This window comes from Quercus lobata, chromosome 1 (genome assembly GCF_001633185.2).
Source record: "Quercus lobata isolate SW786 chromosome 1, ValleyOak3.0 Primary Assembly, whole genome shotgun sequence".
Classification (NCBI taxonomy): Eukaryota; Viridiplantae; Streptophyta; class Magnoliopsida; order Fagales; family Fagaceae; genus Quercus; species Quercus lobata.
The window spans coordinates 51,576,069-51,597,301 of NC_044904.1; positions in this window are offsets into that span (position 1 = coordinate 51,576,069).

Genomic DNA, 21,233 nt, shown 5'->3' on the forward strand with positions numbered 1-21,233 from the left:
CACTTCGTAATGTTTTCTATTACCTTAATAAGGCAACATGAAGGCTTTTCCCAACGGCCATATCTTCTGCATTCATTGGCGTGTAACGGCTTTGAATTAAATGTCTAGTTTATGGAGCTTTTGATTGTCCGGTGTGCTCTCTGGATGAAGGTAATTACCTGGCTCATCATAGGTCATTAGATAGCTCATGTTGTAATCTTTTCAATATAATTTTTTTGTCATACCAATCTACCAATCTGAGATTCTGGATTGATTTGTTTCAATTGCATTGGTATATTCATGATATGTTTTTAACATGTGACCTTTGCTTCAAATGATTGTATGAGAAACTTATCAAATGGAGGAGGAGATGATTCTAAGAATTACAATTATATGATAATGCAAGCAATTATCTATCAAAATACGACCTGTGATTATAGAGAATAAAAGGAATTATTCGTTGAAGAAGAAGCAAATGAAGAAGAATAATGCACTTGCAATAATGGTTTTGTAATATGAATATATATAACTAGTCGTTAACCCATGCTATGCATGGGAAAGTTCAGCAAATTTATTTTAATATATTATATGTATTTGTTTTCTTTACTAAGCACTAATAAATAAAATTTCAACTAATTTCATATTAATCATGATATAATATTATATATGTTATCTCCTGAGTATATTTGAACAAATAAATCAAGGTTTATAGTAACAATTTCCACATTAAAATTGCAATAATATAACATCAAAAACTTACATACAAATAAATACAGAAATAATTTGTTTATGCTTGTATGCTTCCACTTCTCATGGTTGGAAATCGTCATTACTGTATAAAATGGTATCTTTGTATGATGTAATCTCATTTTTAACCTCAAGGCAAAGTTAAATGATGGTCCTAAAGAGCAACATAAAGTCGTTTTCAAGCCCCTAGTAGTGTTCTTTCTTTTCCATGGTACCCTAGATCTCCCAAAAGTGCAGCTTATATGCCTTGAAAAAGAAAACAACTTATTAACTTCCTTAACAATAACAAAGACCTCCACATGAAAATGACCACTTAACAGAATGAAAATCATATTATTTAGTTTCACTAATCCACAATGGAATTTAGTAATTCACATTATAGATAACACCAAAAACTTTAAACTATACAGTCCATCATTCCCATCATGAAAATCAAAAGATATGAGCATGTGGTTTGAAAATCATCGTCTAAAGATTTGCCATGTCAAATAAGAAAAAGAATATACTAAGCCTTGAGCACACACTTAACATGAAATGTAAAAACCTGGAATTGAATTTGTTTCCCAATATGAAGCTCTTAATCTGTTTTTTAACTTGATAAGTGCAGCTCTTGATCTAACTTCAATATTAAAATCTGCAAAATAGGAATTAAATCTTTCTAAAAAGTTTTATAACCCTAAACCTATTATTTAATGGGCAAAGAGAAAGCAATGAGTTAAAAAAAATGCTTTCACATCTATCTTAGACATGAATCTTTTCTACCATCCACACATAGTCAATCACTAAGCTATCATGCATGAAAATGTTTATGGAGTCATCTCACACTATTGGCATAAATGGTATGCATTTCAAAGTGTTTTGATAATTCAACCTTCCATCAAACCCCATATGTTCTATAGATCTTCATGCACAATTCAAATTCTCATTCTCACTACTTTAAAGTAGCAGTACATCAACAATAAAGATATTAAAAAGTTAAGTGATATGATTATGAATCTTTAGTAATCTTCTCAGATATTGCCAATATGCATGAGTATTCATTCATCTTTCTTTTTCTTTTTTTCTTTTTTTCTTTTCTAAGAAAGGAGTATTCATTCATCTGATAAATAATTTAATATGCATATGAGTAATCAAGTCATTATGTGGAAACTTAATATGAAATTTTTAATTTGGTATGTGCAAACATGTAAATATAACATTTCAAGTTTAACTTGCATTCAGCAACATGTAATTGCAGAAACCTTAAAAGTGATGTGCACAACTTTTCTTTTTCTTTTTTCTTTTTCCAGCTAAATGTGCATTACCATTTTAGAATTTTTGCAAAGTATACTAGACTGTAAAAATGGAGGAAAAAAACAAAAAGAAATTGAAAGAAGTCGGAAACACACACCTAAAAAGAACTGTCAATTCGATAAAGCACTCATTATATATTTATAAATTCATGATCAACTATCTATTAATTGTACATATCAAGAAGCCAACTCTACCTCAAATTGAGAAGTCTGTCTTTGTGAGTTTCTATGGGGTTTAGATTAGAGATAGATTTTTCATTCTTAAATAACATATCTACTTGTTATAATTAGTACATAGCTAAAAAGAAAATCCGCTGCAAAAATTGCACAAAATAATATAAATGAATCAATAATAAAAATTGTGATTGTGCTATAGGGTTTATTAATTGTTAATTACCAAAATATCAGTCATCTTATCATAAGAACACCATTGTTTTTTGTACATCCCTTCAAAAGAATCAACAAAAATAAGTGATTGTGCTACTAGGTTTATTAATTGTCAAGCTCACATTAATCTTCATCCACGGCTTCTTTGGGATGTTGTTGGTCTAATTTCATCATCTATTAATTTTTAGACTTGTACATGTCAATTACATTTTAGATTGTTGTCATGATACCCATTGACAAAGCATCAAACAGGGCTAAAAAAAACCCTTTCACAAACCTTTTCTTTTAAAGTCATAGATAATAGGTTATACATAATGGACTTGTGGAAAACTATAATGGAATAAGCTTCAAAGCCCCAAGATTTATAAGCTACTTAGGTCAAAAAGTAAATTCCCAAAGCCATAATCTATTTATTCTAAAGATAACCACACACAAATACATCTAAATGCTAACAATTCCAAATAAACAAAATTATAACTTAAAGAAATCAATAAAGACCTATAAAGAATATATAATCCAACTTAGCTTTGAGAATTATCAATTACTGAAATATCAGTCATCTTAATCACAATATCACATAGAAACGATTAATAAACAAATTCACAGGCTTTTTTTTTTTTAGAAAGAATTCACAAGCTTCAACTTAGAGCATAATAACATATTTCTAGTAAATTTTAGTTATAATAAAAAATTTCCAACCATCCCAAACAATATCCACTTAAAGATTTTTTCTTCTTCTGGTAGCAAATCTAAGTCATGGATGTTTACGGGGATAGGACAATATACTACCACTTTAAAAAGACTTTGACATAGGTACTTACCCAAGAGAATTAACTTTTAATGGAATCATTGATTTGAGAACTTCTACTTTTAAGAACCCCTTCAACAAAAAGAAGAGTTCTAACATTTTGTCTTTGGAGGATAAATTGACCCAAAGCTATAATCCCTTTGAGTTTCTCTTATTGCAGGCATTTCAGTGTTGGATGATTCCTCTACCTACTGTCATCCACTACACAAACAAATATATGAAACAAAGAGGAATAAGTTTCATATAATAAAGCTCTAACATTAATTTTCTAATTCCTATTGATCAATAGCGAGTCAACAGCTAATATGTCTTACTTGCACATCACCGAGTCCAATTCTACCCTCATGGCCTGCACAATCTTGATGAGTAATGCCTCCTTAAATTCCAAAAAACTCAACTTCAGTTTCTTTCCAATTAAACCTAATAGTAATCAAGTAATTGAATAGCTTTGAGACAAAGTATACCTGTAACATGTACGTAACAGTCTCAAAACCTGTAAAACAAAAATCACTGATAGGCCAAAAACGAATTGATCCCTTGTGATAAATTAACCAATTAATTTAGCCAAGTGAATTAATTAAGTTAATTAACATGCAAACGCGTGATAGCACAAACAAATCACCAATAAACTAAGTATGCAGCGGAAAATAAATTTGACACGATGATTTGTTTACAAATGGGGAAAACTAACACAGCAAAACCCCACCGGGTGATTTTAAGGTCACCACTCCCGAAATTCCACTATTATCACAACAAGCGGTTACAAGTAAAGGAATCTCAGTACTTTATACCAACCTATAGTTGAACCCTTACCCCAATACCCAATTGGACTTGTTCTATAGTGACAATTTCTCCTTTTGATGCACGACTCCCAATACGTGACTAACCAATTACGTAGATCCCAGAACGCGACTTCAATCACCAACTAGAGAAGATTGTTGGCTGCAAAGTTCTTCAATTCATCCACGATGAAGATCAAGAAGATGCTTGGTCACAAAACCCTACGGTACACAAACATAGCAACTTCTTCACAAGAATGATGAACTAGGGCAAATTCTGTCTCCGGTCACAATTTACCTGAACAAACTTTGCTCAACATTTGTGCAACTTGTGAACTCTTTGATGGCCCTTAAAATAATCCTTTTATATGTCTAGGGTTGTGAGAAAAGAAAGCTCAAACTCATAATCACGGATTGGAGTCAAAACAGAACTAGAATTTTGTTTTTCATAAACCTCGACAAATACCCTATCTATCGAGATGTTGTCGAGCCACGAGCTTCAATAGCTCTACAGGTCTCAATAGATAGCTAGCCGTCGAGCTTTAATGAACAACACTTCTTTAGCTTGTTTCTTGGACAGACTTGCATGGCTTCAACATTTGATCTTGAAACACAGTTTCTTGAAGTATTAAACACATCCTAGATCCACCCAATTACAAGTAAAGTGTGTTTTGTCAAAGGATTAGCCAATTACATAAAATAGTGACATATGTTCCTAACAAGTGAATCACATATGTCCTAACAATCACATTAGAATATACCAAATTAATTATATACAATGAGCCACGATTAATATTCAACATAACATCAAAAACAACAATGAGGGCAGAACCTTTGTGTGGATGTTCTGGAAATCCACTGGGAGGAGTCACTGCAATCCTATCAATAAAAGAGAATTGAAATTTGAAAAAGATTAGATTGTAATTTTTCATACATGAAAAATAGTCCAACATCATAAAAAGATCCAAATTCTTTAGGTCAATCTCGAAAATTTAATACCCTAAAGATAGAAAGTCAATAACAAAATAACCATGAATCAAAGTTGACACCAATGAACTGATAAAACAAATAAAATAGCTATATAAAGATTCTTGAATCCCAAACACACTAAATAAAAACCCCAAATTATTTATAATTTAAATCCTACAATTTCTCACTAACCAAAAAAAAAAATCATTATTATTATTAAAAAAAAAATTAAAAAACCAAAGCAGTAACTCAAAAAGAGAGAGATGAGATGGAACATAAATTTGAACATCTTGTTTGAGCTACATGTTTTATGTTTATTTAAAATTTCCAAGATTCCTTGAATTTCATTTGAAAAGTAGCTAGTCTCACATCAAGGAATTTAGGATTTTGAACATAACGTTGTAAAAATATACTAGAAAGAGAAATCATGAAAATGACGATAACCTCACCCTACACAATTAGCTAACATTACAGAAACCCTATTTTGCTTGGCTGGAATGAAATTGAATTTCCTCTAATGCTATCCTGGGAATAGAGTATATAATATTAAAATATCAGCAACTAAAAGTTCATAGCTTTAAAATTTGGAGTTAGAAGATTGCATAGCAAAGATCACCTACTAAAACTTTGTTTGAAAATAAAATAAAAATGCCAACATTAAGAGCAAATCAAGACACAACCAATAGCCCTAATTTTTTTAGAAAACCTGCAATTATTTGCACAAAACTACCCTTTATAAAAATTCCTAAACCAATAACATCAGTATTTTGTAGAAAATGAACAGCCCAATATACTTGAAACCATATAGCAGGCGGTGTATTCCATCTACTAATACCTAGCACTGGTAATAAATTAGTTTTGCAATCTTATTGTGATAGCTACCACTACAGTAGAATCTTATAAGTTATGAGGAAACAAGGACCCTTTTTTTTTTTTTTTTTTCAGTAATAGGCAGATAAAATAAAATCAATCTAAGACATCATATAAGATTAACAGAAGCATTCAACTTTTATATTTGATAATTAAAATCATAATTATGTTATCACATAGCCAAAAATAAATATTTTGAGTTGATTATAGATTACACACCAGCACTGAGGGTAATGGGATTGCCTTCGTTCTCTTCTCATGTGATGAAGAACTATTAGAGCCTACTGGTTTCCATTATTTATTTCAAGCATTCCACCATCAAAAATATATCTTGTAAAGAAAAAAAAATAGAACAAACATAGTCTAAAAATTAGAAGAAGAGAAACAAAGATAGACCTGGTGAGACCAACCCAACAAAGTGTGAGATTAACGCAAATTAGGGTTTACAGATAAAAGCCAATTCTAAATCAAAACCTTAATTAAAACTGAACCTAACCCAATTAGCTAAATCAAAACCAACCAACCAATCAAAATACCCGAAACTAAATTCTATTAAACACCCAAAAAAAAAATAAAAAATATTTGAAGACATTTAGGGGTCTGACGCTGGTAGGAGATTGGACAATAGTTTGGCTATGCAAAGGCTTGAATTAACCATGAAATGAATTAGTGAAAGGCCAGAGGGAGGTATGCATTTAATGAGACTAAGGAGAAAGAAGAAGATTTGTCAAACAATAGTCAGTGAGATTGAGGAATAAGTCCTAAGCGAGCTTATGTTATGTGTTGTGTGGCAGTTCTACATTCCAATGAAAGAATAAAAGAAATTAAAATGAGGTGTAAAAATTACATGCTCAAACCTAAGCCTAAATCAAAACCAATTCAGAGAGCAATGCAGAGTTTTGATTGAATTACTGAAATACAAAAGAGAGAGCAATGCAGCCAATAATTGAAGTTAACAAAACCCACTACGGGCTCTAAACCCATCAATCTAAGCTAATCATTCAAAAGAAACACTCCAAAAAAAAACTCTAAATCATATTTAACAACCAAAATTATAGTACAAAATTAAAAACTTACCGGTAATGTTTGCAGAGAAAGTCTGGTCTAATGGTAAAGCCTCAAACTCAAAAACTTTCTACCATTGAAGGAGTGGGAGGCTAGCACCCATGGACTATAGTTAGGGGTGGCAATTTTTTGGTTGTTTTTGGAAAATAACACTAAAAGCCAAACTATTTTGTTAGTTAGCACAGTTTTGAAACTATTTTGCTAACTAACAACTCGAGAGTGTGAGTCTAGATTTTGGGGTTATAAATCAAGTATAATGTACTCGATTTTCCTATTGTGCCAGTAGCTGAGGTGGACAAACTGTCCACGTAGGCATGCAAATCAAGTCTAATGGACTCGGTTTCTGTTCACTAAAATTGAGTCTTTTGGACTCGAGTTTACTACAGGGAAACCGAGTACATTAGACTCGATTTATAGGGGGTCCCACCAGTCACACTGTTTCATGCTTTTTTCATGTTTTTTTCACGCCACGTGGATATAGAACTTGAGTCCATTAGACTCGATTTCTCTTTAATGAAAATCGAGTCTAATGAACTCGATTTTTATGAATGGCCACTAGCCCCTCCACGTTGGCATATGGGTCCCAACTGGGACCTTTTTTCCCCCTTACCCGTCTCACACCCTCTCTTCAGCTCTCACACCCTCTCTTCACTTAGTCACAACTTCACAACTTTCCTCAGCTCTCACACCCTCTTACACAACACTTACCTCAACAACACTCACCTCAATAACACTCTCTCACAAATAATGTTTTATATATATTTTTGCTTCAGTTATGTTATATATTTATTGTGTTATGTTTTTACAATATTGGGAATATTTTTTGTTAGTTAATATTGTGATTATTTGCTAGGTTTTTTTTTCTTAAAAAAGATACAGAATATTAGGATTTTTTTTTTTTTTTTTTTTGGTTAGTGTAAATATTGTGATTAATTTATTTGTTAGTATATTGTGATTATTTGCTAGTTTTTTTATAAAAATAATAATAATAATAATAATAATAATAATAATAATAATAATAATAATAATAATAATAATAATAATATGATTAATTATTGGGAATATTTAGTACTAAATATTGTGATTAATGTTATTACAACATATTGGAAATATTTTTTTTTTTTTGTTAGTGTAAATATTGTGATTAAATTAATTGCTAAGTTTTTTTAAAATTAATATTGTGATTAATTATTGGAATAGTACCAAATATTGTGATTAATTATGTTATTACAACATATTGGGAATATTTGTTTATTTTTTGCCAATGTAAATATTGTGATTAAATTATTTGTTAGATTTTAAAAAAAGAATTAATATTGTGATTAATTATTGTGAATATTTAGTACCAAATATTGTGATTAATTATGTTATTACAACATATCAGGAATATATATATATATATATATATATTTTTTTTTGTTAGTATAAATATTGTGATTAATAATATGCTAGTTTTTTAAAACAAAATTAATATTGTGATTAATTATTGGGAATATTTAGTACTAGATATTGTGATCAATTGTTAGGAATATTTAGTACTTTTAGGTTTTTATCATGGGTATGAAATGGATTATGAGTTTGATACCTAAGATAGAAATTGTAGTCTTTTTAACATAAATTATTTCAATGGATAACTGGTTGGTATAATTTTTTTGTTCATCATAACTTATTTGAATGAGTTTTGAAAGTCATGCCCCTAGAATGATTTGGAATTTTAAAAGAATATGAAATTGGTAATAACTATTTTTGTATGTGACCTGAGGTGAGTATATGCAAATTTGGTTGAGGTTAGTATTGTTGGCATTTCATTCGCAAAGTTTTGTGGTTGATGTTGATTGAGAGTTATAAATTTGTCACTAACACAATTACACTTGATGATCTATAGGTTGACAATGATCCATATAAATATATACTATGGTGGACCCCTTAGCAATGCCAACCCTTATGACAGATTCCCACTTCAAGGTCTCGATATCCAGTGCTATTAAATGATGATACGCCGTAAGCTAAAGACCCTAAATGATTTAAAGATAAAAATTATGGAAGAGCTCCAAGTGAACTCTGCTTTGCATGACATACATATTACTTTCCATTCTCCACATGAAGTCCTCAATCAATGCATTAATTACAGATATATGGTGATAACAGAAGACAAACTTGTGAAGATAAAGTTTAGCAAGATGCAGAAATGGGAACAAGTAGCAAATTTTGAGTTGTACGTCACTTTGGAGCCACGTGCAGAAGTTAGCATAGAGGAAATTGTACAAACAACTACATTTCTACAGTTTGCAGTCCTAGATCGATGCACCACATTGGGAGGCTATACACCCCTTTTTCAAGAGACACTAACAATAATTAAGAGCTAACTTGGTAATAGATATGAAGATCAATTTTGTACACATCGAGGAGAATCCTCTATACTTCCAGTAGTTGAAGATGAAGACAAAGACGAAGACGAAGACTGTGTTGATCTTGCTGCCATTAATGGTGAAGATCTTGACGATAGAGATGAGCACGAAGAGAGGATTGAGAGAGGCGACTTTGACAGGGGTGTTGATGACCATGAAATTACTCTCAATCCTCATGTTGATGATATGGCTGAATGTGATGAAGATGATGCGAATGCTACTATTAGAGTTCAGCATGTTACAAATACGACCCCCGTTTATGAACCTCCTGCCTTATTATTTTATGCATATACTTGGGAAAATATGGTTGATCCTGAAGTTGTTCAACAAGCATTCTTCTTGGAATGTGGACATGAATTTTAGTACAGGGTTGATTTTTATGAATAAAGAGGTGGTGAAGCCTACATTAACAATTTACGCCGCAAAGCATAACTGAAACTTTATGACTAGTCGATCAACCAAAAGTAGATTGTCTGTGAAATGTATTGATGGGTCATGCAAGTGGTACATTGGGGAAATCGTGAAGCCTAAATTTAATGGACTATGGATGATCACATCTTATAGGGGTCCTCACAGTTATATACCCCTTGGCACGGCCCTTGATGGTAGAATGATGGATTCAAATTTTCTTGTAGCAGAATTTGTTCCAACGTTGCAAGAAAATCACACGGCAACAATTGGTCACCTTAGAGACATCATTAAAGAGAAGTATTATGATCATATACTTTCTTACTATAAGATATGGGATGCGAAACAAAAGGCTATTGCAAAGATATTCGGGGATTAGGAAGAGTTTTACCAAAGGTTGAGAAAGTTGTTGTTGGCATCCTTGGATCAAGAAACTAGCATCCAGTATTGGTATAACACCATACCCAGGAGCGAGTTCGGTGATACAATATTGCGCAATGTATTTTGGGCTTTCACTCCATGCATTGAAGGATTCAAACATTATAAGCCAATGATCAGTATTGATGGGACCCATTTGTATGGTAAATATCGAGGGGTGTTGTTGATTGCAATGGCCACCAATGCCAACAACAAGGTTTTGCACCTCACCTTTGTCGTTGTGCACAAAGAGTCAGGGCCTAGTTGGGGGTGGTTTTTAGAATGCCTCAAGATTTCATTGGGGGATGTGAGTAATTTCTGACCGACATAAGGGTATTCAAAACGCAATTACAAACTGGCCTAGAGATGATGATGGACAAGTACGAGTATTTCAAAAATATTGCCTTTAACATGTTGTTAGCAACTTCAACATGCATTTTCAAGACACCACTTTAAAGTCATTGGCCTTGAAAGCAGGGTATGCTACTTAGGAAGCTAAATTTGAGTTGTACATGCAAGCTATCAGGGAAGCCAAGATCGAGGCCCTTAGGAAGAAACTGAGAACCGGGTGGCAAGAACCCAACTCATCCATCATGCCATACACATATCTAATGAAAGAAGATCTATACATATGGACCCAACTACATAATGGTGGATACCATTATAGGACTATGACAACCAATGTCTCAAAGTGCTTCAATGGAGTACTCTAAGGTGCCTGTGGCCTGCCCATTACTGCAATGGTTGAATTCACTTGGAGCAAACTTTTCGCGTATTTCCATGATCGACACAAAGAAATTACTCATGATCTCTTGGAGGGCAAGGTATGGAGTAAATATGCCCTAAAAATCTATGATGCAAATCTAAAAAACTCTACAGGACACCAATTAAGGGAATTTAATAATTTGAATGGTATATATCAAGTAATTACCACACACAACATCTATAGCTCTGGAGGGGGACACCATAGTCATGAAATAAACATATTGGTCAGAACATGTGATTGTGGAAAGTGGCAAAATCAAAAGATCCCTTGTTCATATGCAATTAGAGTTCTTCAGTTCCTAGGGCAAGATGCGACTAGATATTGACCCTCGTTATAGTTTGGAGAATGCCATTTGCACCTATTCACATGCATTGTGGTGCCAAAGTCAGAGTCATTGTGGAGGGATGTAGACGGTCCAAAATGGGTGCCTGACCCAGAGCTGTTGTGGGCCAAAGGTCGACCTGTGAAGTCTAGGATACGGAATGAGATGGATGGGGTCTGGCGAGAACCAGGAAGCCGGAGGCTAGATTCTGACTTGAGGGAGATTCAACAAAAGTAGAGCTGTGGACTGTGTCATCAGCAAGGGCATAACCGTAGAAGATGTCCACTTTTCCGTGGGGCTTCGACAAGCAGTAATGATCCAAACTAGGTAAGTGATGATTTTATATAAAATTCCATGATTGTATCAATTAGCCAAGTTGTGTAGATTAGTACCTTTGTTTTGGCTTTTGGTATCTAACGACAATATTTCAATTTTTGTCAGGCATGCAAATACTCGATTTTGGAATGGCATTGTAGATGTAAATTGTGGTTCTCTTTACTGTGTATTCAAACTTCCTTCTGCATTGTATCGGCACAATTATTATTTTGTTCATCACTGAATGCACTTGTAATTGAAGTATTCGATATCCAATGTACCTGTTTCTAGATTGTGATATTATGAATGTTTAATTTTGTCTTTCAATTGGTTGTTAATTATTTCCATTCTTTTCCCCCTCTAAAACATGGTATTGAGTTGTGATTTATCATCAAAATTGAAGCTTAATTTTTTACTTAATCATAATATTTTAACCTGTTGGAAACTAAAGGAGAAGTTTATATTATGAAGGATTGACATTTGTTGGATATTTCTTGTATGTTCGTCATTCTTTGATATTCTTTCCTACATTATTTTCAAACATTATTAACTTGAGGCAAAATACTCTGTGCCAAATACTCTAGGTGACTGCATTTCATATGTTGTGAACTTTGAGATCCTAGAGCTTTGATACTAAAAGAACCTGCCTAATGAAGAGCTACGAAAAGTTGGGGCAAGCTGTATAACATGAGTCCACTTAAAGGGAATGTGTAATCAAGAAGCGAGATAGCTAGACTATGGAGGGAATGTGTAGTCATGAAGCAAGATCCAGTGTGGAACTATCATTTGTAATCAAAGTGTATATTTCAGTAGAAGTCTTGTCATTATGGCCTTGTAATCAAAATGTATATAGTAATAAAATTTTGTTCTCTTTTGGATTAAATCTTTTTTCTTGTCTACTTCTTCGATCAAATTCTTGCTTTTTGCCATGTAGAAATTCTCTTGTTTGCTTTGTTTCTGCTTTGCATAGGTGTTACTCTGTTTCTGTGTTTGGTTTTTCTATAGGATTGAAAAGGAAAAAAAAAAAAAAAAAAATTTCCAGTAAAACTCGAGTTTTGAGTCCTCGAGTACTGTGTAAAACTCGAATTTCTAGTCCTCAAGTACAACTATGTTTTTTTCTGGTCCTCGAGTTCTTAGGACTCGAGTTCAATGAACTCGAGTTTTGTTTTTGTTTTTGTTATTTTTTTTTTCGTAAATCCTGGCATCAGGCCCTTCTGTGATACACCTGCCAATATTCTCTTAGGTAACAAGAAAACTGAATCTAACCATTGAGTGAATTCTATCCATTTCAAGACAAATGGAGAGAAGTTTGGATACCATTAGATTCATGAAAATTAATTTTGAACTTCACTTGGATAGTCTCCACTTAGAGACAAAATGAAAAAAATCCTAATCTGGATTAAGCATGATGTAAGAGCGTACTTGAGGATAATCTAGTTTATGACCCTATAAGTTTTATAACAAATGTTAGTTTATATCCTTGTACACAATACAAAGGATTCTGACTTTTGCAATACATACAGTGGAGACATATCTCGGTCAAGTACTACAACTGGGGCTGCAAAAGCCAAATATTGTTCAAAAGTATCTGCTTTGGCTAAATGCTGTTTAAGTTTCATAGCTAAAGTTCTTTTATCAAAAATTATCGCTTACTCCACAGCAACCAATATACAATTAAACAAACGATTCAAACACAACATTCTCAAGAAAAGTATTTTGTCCATCAAAACATGCAAAGTAATTAAGGTGGGACCTGTTATGTTTCGCTCCACACAATAATGGTCTCTCTTCGTTTTGGTTTTGCTCTTTTGACTAAAGGTAACATTCAAAATTATGGTGCCAAGTGCACAAAAGGAAAGAATACATAGGCGGTATACGAAGTATCATTTTAAATAGATGAAATGAATATGAAAGAATAAAACTAACAAGAGATCAAGCCCCAAAGAACTAAACCTACGGCCATCAAAACCCCCAATCTCTTAAAAGACTTCCATACAACTCTGACTGAATCCGTTAAGCAATAAAGCACCCAATATCACTACTTCAAATCTTAGCTACCAACCATGCAATGTCTTCTGCAATATCCTTCATTGGATCCAATAAATGTGATAAAGAGAAGGAAGGCTACCGTCTTGACCAGTTGATGATGAACCACACAAGCTCTCGATGTCCATCTTGCACATACATTTATAGGGAACAACCCCATATCTTTGTACAATCGCCATAAATATGAAACCACTTCACTAGAAACAAAGTGTCACTTGGTGGTTTACATCCATAAAGAACAAAATGACCAACAACAAGTAGCTAGAGCTTCCCCTCCACACCACATCTTCTGCCTCTTAACATTAACCAAAGAAAACTTCACCTACAGGCTTCACATTTGTTAAATATATTATTAGCAACGTGATATGTTATACCATGTTATGTATGCGAGAATTGATGCGAAAGAGGAAGTATAAAATAGGAACATCGAGAACACGAAAATTACATGGTTCAACCTTGTCGGCCTACATCCACAGAGGAATCCCTCAAGAGCTATATCTTTATTGTATAGCAATGTAGTACAAAACCTGTGATACGATGAACCTTAACATAAGTATATATAAACAACTAAACCCTAGACTACTAGTACAAGCAGGAGTGGACTTGGGCCTATTACATTGGGCTAATATGTCTATTATATCTCTAACAACATTCTTTATTTCTGTAATTTTTCAGTAAAGTGATGGTCTCTATGTACTTTGTACATTTCTAACTTCACAATAACTAAGGGGAAAAAAGAAACAAGATAGCAGATCTTGGACAACAATTTATATTTGAAATATATCATTTTTTTTATTTGAACACAACTTCCAACTCTTTGATCCCCATCTTCTCACTTCTGGGAAAATTCTCTCAAAATTTTTTGATTCCTATCTATACATATACATAATCTTTACTACTAGGGATGGGATGCTAACTTACTTTTTTGTATCATGATCCTTATATGTTTAGCGAACTCCACCGTTGCTCCCAAACTGAATATCCATGGACAAAACAAGACACAGGTGTGAAGGATCCAGTGGGCAGTCACGAGTCTGATCTGGAAGCTGTGAAGGACGAAAGAAGACCTGCAGCTTAGGCAGGTAATATATCTCCAAATGTTGACATGGCAGCTGCTGATCTATCCTTGAATATACTTACTTATCCATCTGTTAGAATGGATCCCAATTTGAATGTGCTCTCTCCAAATCTGCTTCCAACTTGGCCATTACAAGGAAAGCATTTTAACATTGGCTTTCCAAAACTGTGACATAAATGGATAACTAACAAAACATTGAAACCATATTTACATAAAAGACAAGGCCATTAATTATATTATATATCTTCGTTCAAGAATAACAATCTACAGAATTACTTGCAAGATTTCCATCTCAATAGCTTGTTACAGAAGAGAAGTAAATCAACTAATGTATTGTTATTGCATGGAATAATCCAATGCCAATATCTAATAGCTATGAGATTTTGTATGCGAGCTCATTGCAGGGAAGAAAAGTGACAATTATTAACATCTGTAGTTAGCATAGTGAACTTCTAGTTAGAGCATCTGACCCAAAAACTTAGGAAATGGGATGAAGAGATCCAATAAGTAGATAATCCAACTCATAACAACTGATATGGGACTCTCTAATACCTACTCTTATGCTCAGGCCCAACAGAAACAAAAAGATAAATAAAAGGGCCCAATCAGTTAAACAAATGTAATAACGGACACAAATTAGTCTAACACGTGAATTCGAAAACATACAGAAACCAACCTCTACTCCCAAATTATAGCATCCAACCCATGAGTTCAAATTCCTAGGTAAAGAGGCCACACTAGCATATAAACTCAAATTATGGCCCATACCAACCTATTTGTAACTAGGAACTCTGTAACATGTATACAATGTTTTTAAACTATTTAGCTTTTTAAGCGATCTAATTCAATCCTAAAAAGACTACCACCAACACGTGATCAACAAAGGCATTCTTTCATAAATACTACCATATACACGTACAACTTTGCTATCTCAAAATTACCATTTTTCATATGAAAGTCAAATCACCAATTTTATGGCAGTTTCTCCTTGAGACTGCCCAAGATCTCTTTTGTGCCAAGTACACCATGAAAGTTCAAAAACGTGTACAAAAACACCTTTGAACGTTTAGACCTCCAAATAACAACTTAATCAATTCAAGCAATATGTCAAACAACTAGTGTGCGGAAACTTAACATATGCTATCAAACGAAATTGATTAAATACTATCTAAGCCATAACAGATTAATATCCACAGCGGATAAATAAAAAGGCAAAGATAGATAGGAAGGAAGATGCAAACACAAAGACAACACGCGATGTGTTATCGAAGAGGAAACCGAAGCCCTCGGCGAAAAACCTCTCCGCCGCCCTTCAAGCGGTAATCAATCCACTAGAAAATATAGTTGGGATACAAGGACAGCAATAGACCCTCCAAGCCTAATCTACCCAGTGCACCTAAGCCCTCCAAGCTTCTTGCTCCAACGAGGTTACGCCAAACCTTTTTCTTTTCTAGCTTCCCGGATTCCGCTACTAGACCGTAGCATCAACCAATGAAGATTGGTTCCTTTCTAACTGCTTCCCAGAAATCCAAACAGCAGTCTCACAATGATGATGATGGTGAGAACCTGGTTTGGTATAAAGCCTCTCAAGGATTTGACAATGGAGAGGAAGAGAGTTGAGGAATTTGAAGAGTCTCTAAGGTATAGATTGTGTGTGAATCAATCTAGTTTTTCTCTAGGGTTTCTCTCTCAAAATTCTCTCTGGAATCTCTCTTTCCATCGTGGGTAATAGGGGTATTTATACTAAAGTGGAGAGGAATGTGAAACGTCAGGTTTTTACAAAACAGGGGTGGCTCGCGGCTTGACTAAGTCGCGAGATCCAGTCGCGAGATAACCGTATGGCCAGTTGTCCTGTTTTGTCCTGTAGTGCTCCAGCTAGCATGACTGTTCATCTTCCAGCATGCTTGGCACGTGTGCAGCTTCTGGCGGCTTGCAGCCGCGAGTCACCCGCGAGTCCCAGCCGCGACACTCTGTTTTCTTGCACACTCTTGAGCAAACTTCACTCTATCTCACTCACTACCCTTACATCAAACCCACCTAAATACAGGGTTACTAAATGCTGAATTACAAGCAAATTTGTCATGGAATAAAGCCAACACATGGTTGATTAAATTCAACCTTACAATCTCCCCCTTTGGCTATTCCATGACAAAACACCATAAAACAGACTCTAGACTTAAACGTGAGTTTGGGAACAATGGCAAAACTCACTCACACCTAAATCTAGAAGCTGAGCAGCTCTTGAATCATATGAACATGAATCTCCTGAAACACAACAATACACCATGATCATTGTAAGCAGAAAATCATAAAATGCATATGAAACAGGCAATATGTGATCAAGCAAAGATGGAGTTTAGAAACAAACCATGGCTTGATCAACCAAGTGAACACCACAAGGTAGTGATCACAGTGCTCATTCACACTTGGAATGAACACAAGGACATACAAGTTAACAAGCACAAGGCAAGACACTTGTATGCTCAACACTCAACCAATGCATAACACACAAGGTATATGCATCTAGGAACAATCCTACAAGGGCACAAGAGTGACAGTACATAAACCAAAATGCAGAACATTTAGATTAAAGTACTGATTTCAACATAGCATAAAGACTGCATTAAGCAAGGTACATACCATAAAGCCTACAAATTATGCATAAAAATATTAACCCTAAAAGCTTACAAAAGCACATGGGTACAAACCACATTATATTGAATAAAAACTTAAACAATATAAACTAAAAGTGCTTAAAATTTCTCCCCTTCAGAATGATGAGAAGCTGTGATGCTCTTGAAACATATATACTTGTAACCTAAAACACTTGCACAAAACACATTAGACCCTCAAGGTAAAGCAAGTAATACAAGGACAAATATAATGTAACAAGTAAAAAGCGATTAAGTAAACATGTTGTGAAACATATGAGAAACTTGATCAAACACCAAAACAGTCATATAGAAATGACTACAATGATCACATAGCAAAGCAAATGATCATCTGAACATGCATACAATGAAGCATAATAGCATAGGGATATATGCATGTCCAAAGCACAAACATGATGCAATGAGAACAACAAAGCATAACTCAAGGCACCATAAAGCCAACAAGAAAACAAACAGAACAAAGTTTTCTAGTTAACACAAAGTCTTCTCCCCCTTGGTATATGCATCTCCCCTATGGAATATCTCTCCCCCTACAAATGTGCATGAGAAATAAAATTTCTCCCCCTAAGGATGTGCACAAGAGTCATATAGAAATGACAAAATACTCCGAAACATTCTCTAGAGTATACTCTCCCCCTTTTTGTCAGGAATAGACAAAGGGTCAAGAAGAAACGAGGGCAAGAGATGAAGGTATAAACAATGCTAATGATGCATGAGGGGTGCAAGATGAATGAAAAAATGAAGCTCAAACCTAAGACAAAGTAACATGCTACAAAGCATAAGGTAAGCATGACATGCTAGGATGAAGAAATAAGGTAAAGTCCAATGCATGACAAGGGTAACAAAAGTGTGTGCAAGAGGTGGCTAAGTGTAATGCATGACCAATGCATGAAAAATGCACATGTGGGGCAAAGTGTGCAAAATACACAACTAATGAACCAAACATGTTCCTAATGAGGAAACATGAGAAACCCCAAAGTTTGGTACTCATCGGAGTCCAAACAAGCGAGAAAATGTCTAAGAGGCATTTTATCAAACACCTAGCATGCACACTATGAACAAAAATGTGAAACAATGCATGAATATCATGAAATCCACCCTTAATACATGTTCTTTCTGCCACAAGGGGCCAATATCCAATGCATATCAACAAAAGAAACCAATCCCATGAAGAAAATTGACAAAAAATAAGTTTTCCCAACCCCTATGATGAAAATCCCAACCAAGAGCACAAAACTCTCCAAAACATAATCTAAGGATCAAAATCAATGAAAAGAGTTTATAATTACCTTAGAGATGTTAATGGATTGAAAAACCATTCAAATTGGTTGGGTTTTGATGTAAAAATATTGAAAGAGGGGTTTTAGAGAGGATGGGAGAGGTTTAAAACAAGTTTCCCACGAAAAAGCTCTTTAAAAAGTTGATTCTGGGCGACTCGCGACTGGCGAGTCGCGAGACAAGTCGCGAGTGAGCCGCGAAACCTCTCTGTCTGAACTCGCGGCTTAGACTCGCGGCTTGCAAGCCGCCAAACCGAGTAGCCAAAACTGGCAGCTTGCTGGCAGCTCGCGCAAGTAGCCAAAATGAGTGGCCAAAAATTCTGATACTTGTTTTTCAAAACAGAACATGTTTAAACATTGAAAAACAAAGTAAGCACTAAACATAAACACAAAAAATGATAAAAATCACTTCCAAAAACATATAAAATGATCAAAAATCTTTTTGAATTAATCCATATAAGATTGAGCACACACACATCACATTTAGACAAGTACAATCTAACAAATGAATAAGACATTCATTGAACATTAGGCAAGTGTGTTATGTGTGTGTATCAAATGTGGAATAGTCCTTAGTCTAGAGTGAAGCTTCAATGATCAATTCAATCAAGTCATACACAACTAGTACTAAGTCAAGTGGTCTATCTCAATTATAGAAATGAACATATATGATCTCCCACACAAAAAAAAATGATTACATAAGATTGAAGCTTTTCATTTGGCTTCATACAATTCATATCATTTGATCATTTTGAATCAATAAAACTCATTTTGAGCACTACATCTCATTTTTGAAATTGATGCCTGAAATTTTTGATATTTCAATTTGATGAACAAGCCTTTGGCTTTTTGGGCATCATACATTTTCATATAAGTCGCTTTCCCTTTTTCCTAGTCGAATACTAGTATGTGCGACGGCTTTTGCAGTTCATTATCTCTTTTCATTTTGAGATAAACATTTATTGAGCTCTTTAAGCAATAAAAATAAAAGAGTGGGAAGAGATATAAGCACAAGTCTACGCATGTATCAAAACCAGCATGACTATTGACTAATCATTCATGACAAGCTTGAAGATCGATTTACAACAATCACACAAAGATGTCAAGATTTTTCCCACAAAGATATAGGTGCAAAAATAACAAGCTAAGCTCGTAAATGCACAAAGCCATTTGTACAAAGGTACAAGGCCAAACTCACATGTGATATGTGCTCAAACATATACGATCAAACTTTTTGAATTTTTTACTTTTTATGTGGTTTTGGATTTTTTTTTTACTCACACAAAACTGAAATATAAAAGTAAGATCAAAAACAAAACAATGCATATAAATAGATGCAAGATGCACAAAATGCATGAAGTTATGACATTTAATGCATGAAGGGTCCTACAAAGATCGAAAGAATTAGATCAAGGACCAAAAGAGCAAAGGCTCAACCATAGGAACCCTTCCTCATCCAAACGGAACGATTGTTTGGAATGAGTGTCTCAAGAGAAGTGAGACGAGGGTTGGAAGAATGAGAACCGGAGATACACATAGACAAAGAGGTAAGAGCATTAACCACTTTCTTCAACAACTTACCATTTTCCATCCAATCCGGTTTAGCTTTCAAAGCACAATCCATGGCAAATAAACACAAGGGGTCAAGGATCACACTTAGGTATTTAAACCACAACAAGTGTACCCGCTCTGATACCAATTGAAAGTTCAAAAACGTGTACAAAAACACCTTTGAACGTTTAGACCCCCAAATAACAACTTAATCAATTCAAGCAATATGTCAAACAACTAGTGTGCGGAAACTTAACATATGCTATCATACGAAATTGATTAAATACTATCTAAGCCATAACAAAATAAAATCCACAGCAGATAATTTAAAGGCAAAGATAGAGGAAGGAAGATGCAAACACAAAGACAACACGCGATGTGTTATCGAAGAGGAAACCGAAGTTCTCGGCGAAAAACCTCTCCGCCGCCCTCCAAGCGGTAATCAATCCACTAGAAAATATAGTTGGGATACAAGGACAGCAATAGACCCTCCAAGCCTAATCTACCCAGTGCACCTAAGCCCTCCAAGCTTCTTGCTCCAACAAGGTTACGCCGAACCTTTTTCTTTTCTAGCTTCCCGGATTCCGCTACTAGACCGTAGCATCAACCAATGAAGATTGGTTCCTTCCTAACTGCTTCCCAGAAATCCAAACAGCAGTCTCACAATGATGATGATGGTGAGAACCTGGTTTGGTATAAAGCCTCTCAAGGATTTGACAATGGAGAGGAAGAGAGTTGAAGAATTTGAAGAGATTCTAAGGTAGAGATTGTGGGTGAAACAATCTGGTTTTTCTTTAGGGTTTCTCTCTCAAAATTCTCTCTGGAAGCTCTCTTTCAATCGTGGGTAATAGGGGTATTTATACTTGGAGTGGAGAGGAATGTGAAACGTCAGAATTCTACAAAACAGGGGTGGCTCGCGGCTTGACCTCGCGGCTTGACTAGGTCGCGAGATCCAGTCGCGAGATAACCGTATGGCCAGTTGTCCTGTTTTGTCCTGTAGTGCTCCAGCTAGCAGACTGTTCACCTTCCAGCATGCTTGGCACGTGAGGTTGCTTCTGGCGGCTTGAAGCCGCGAGT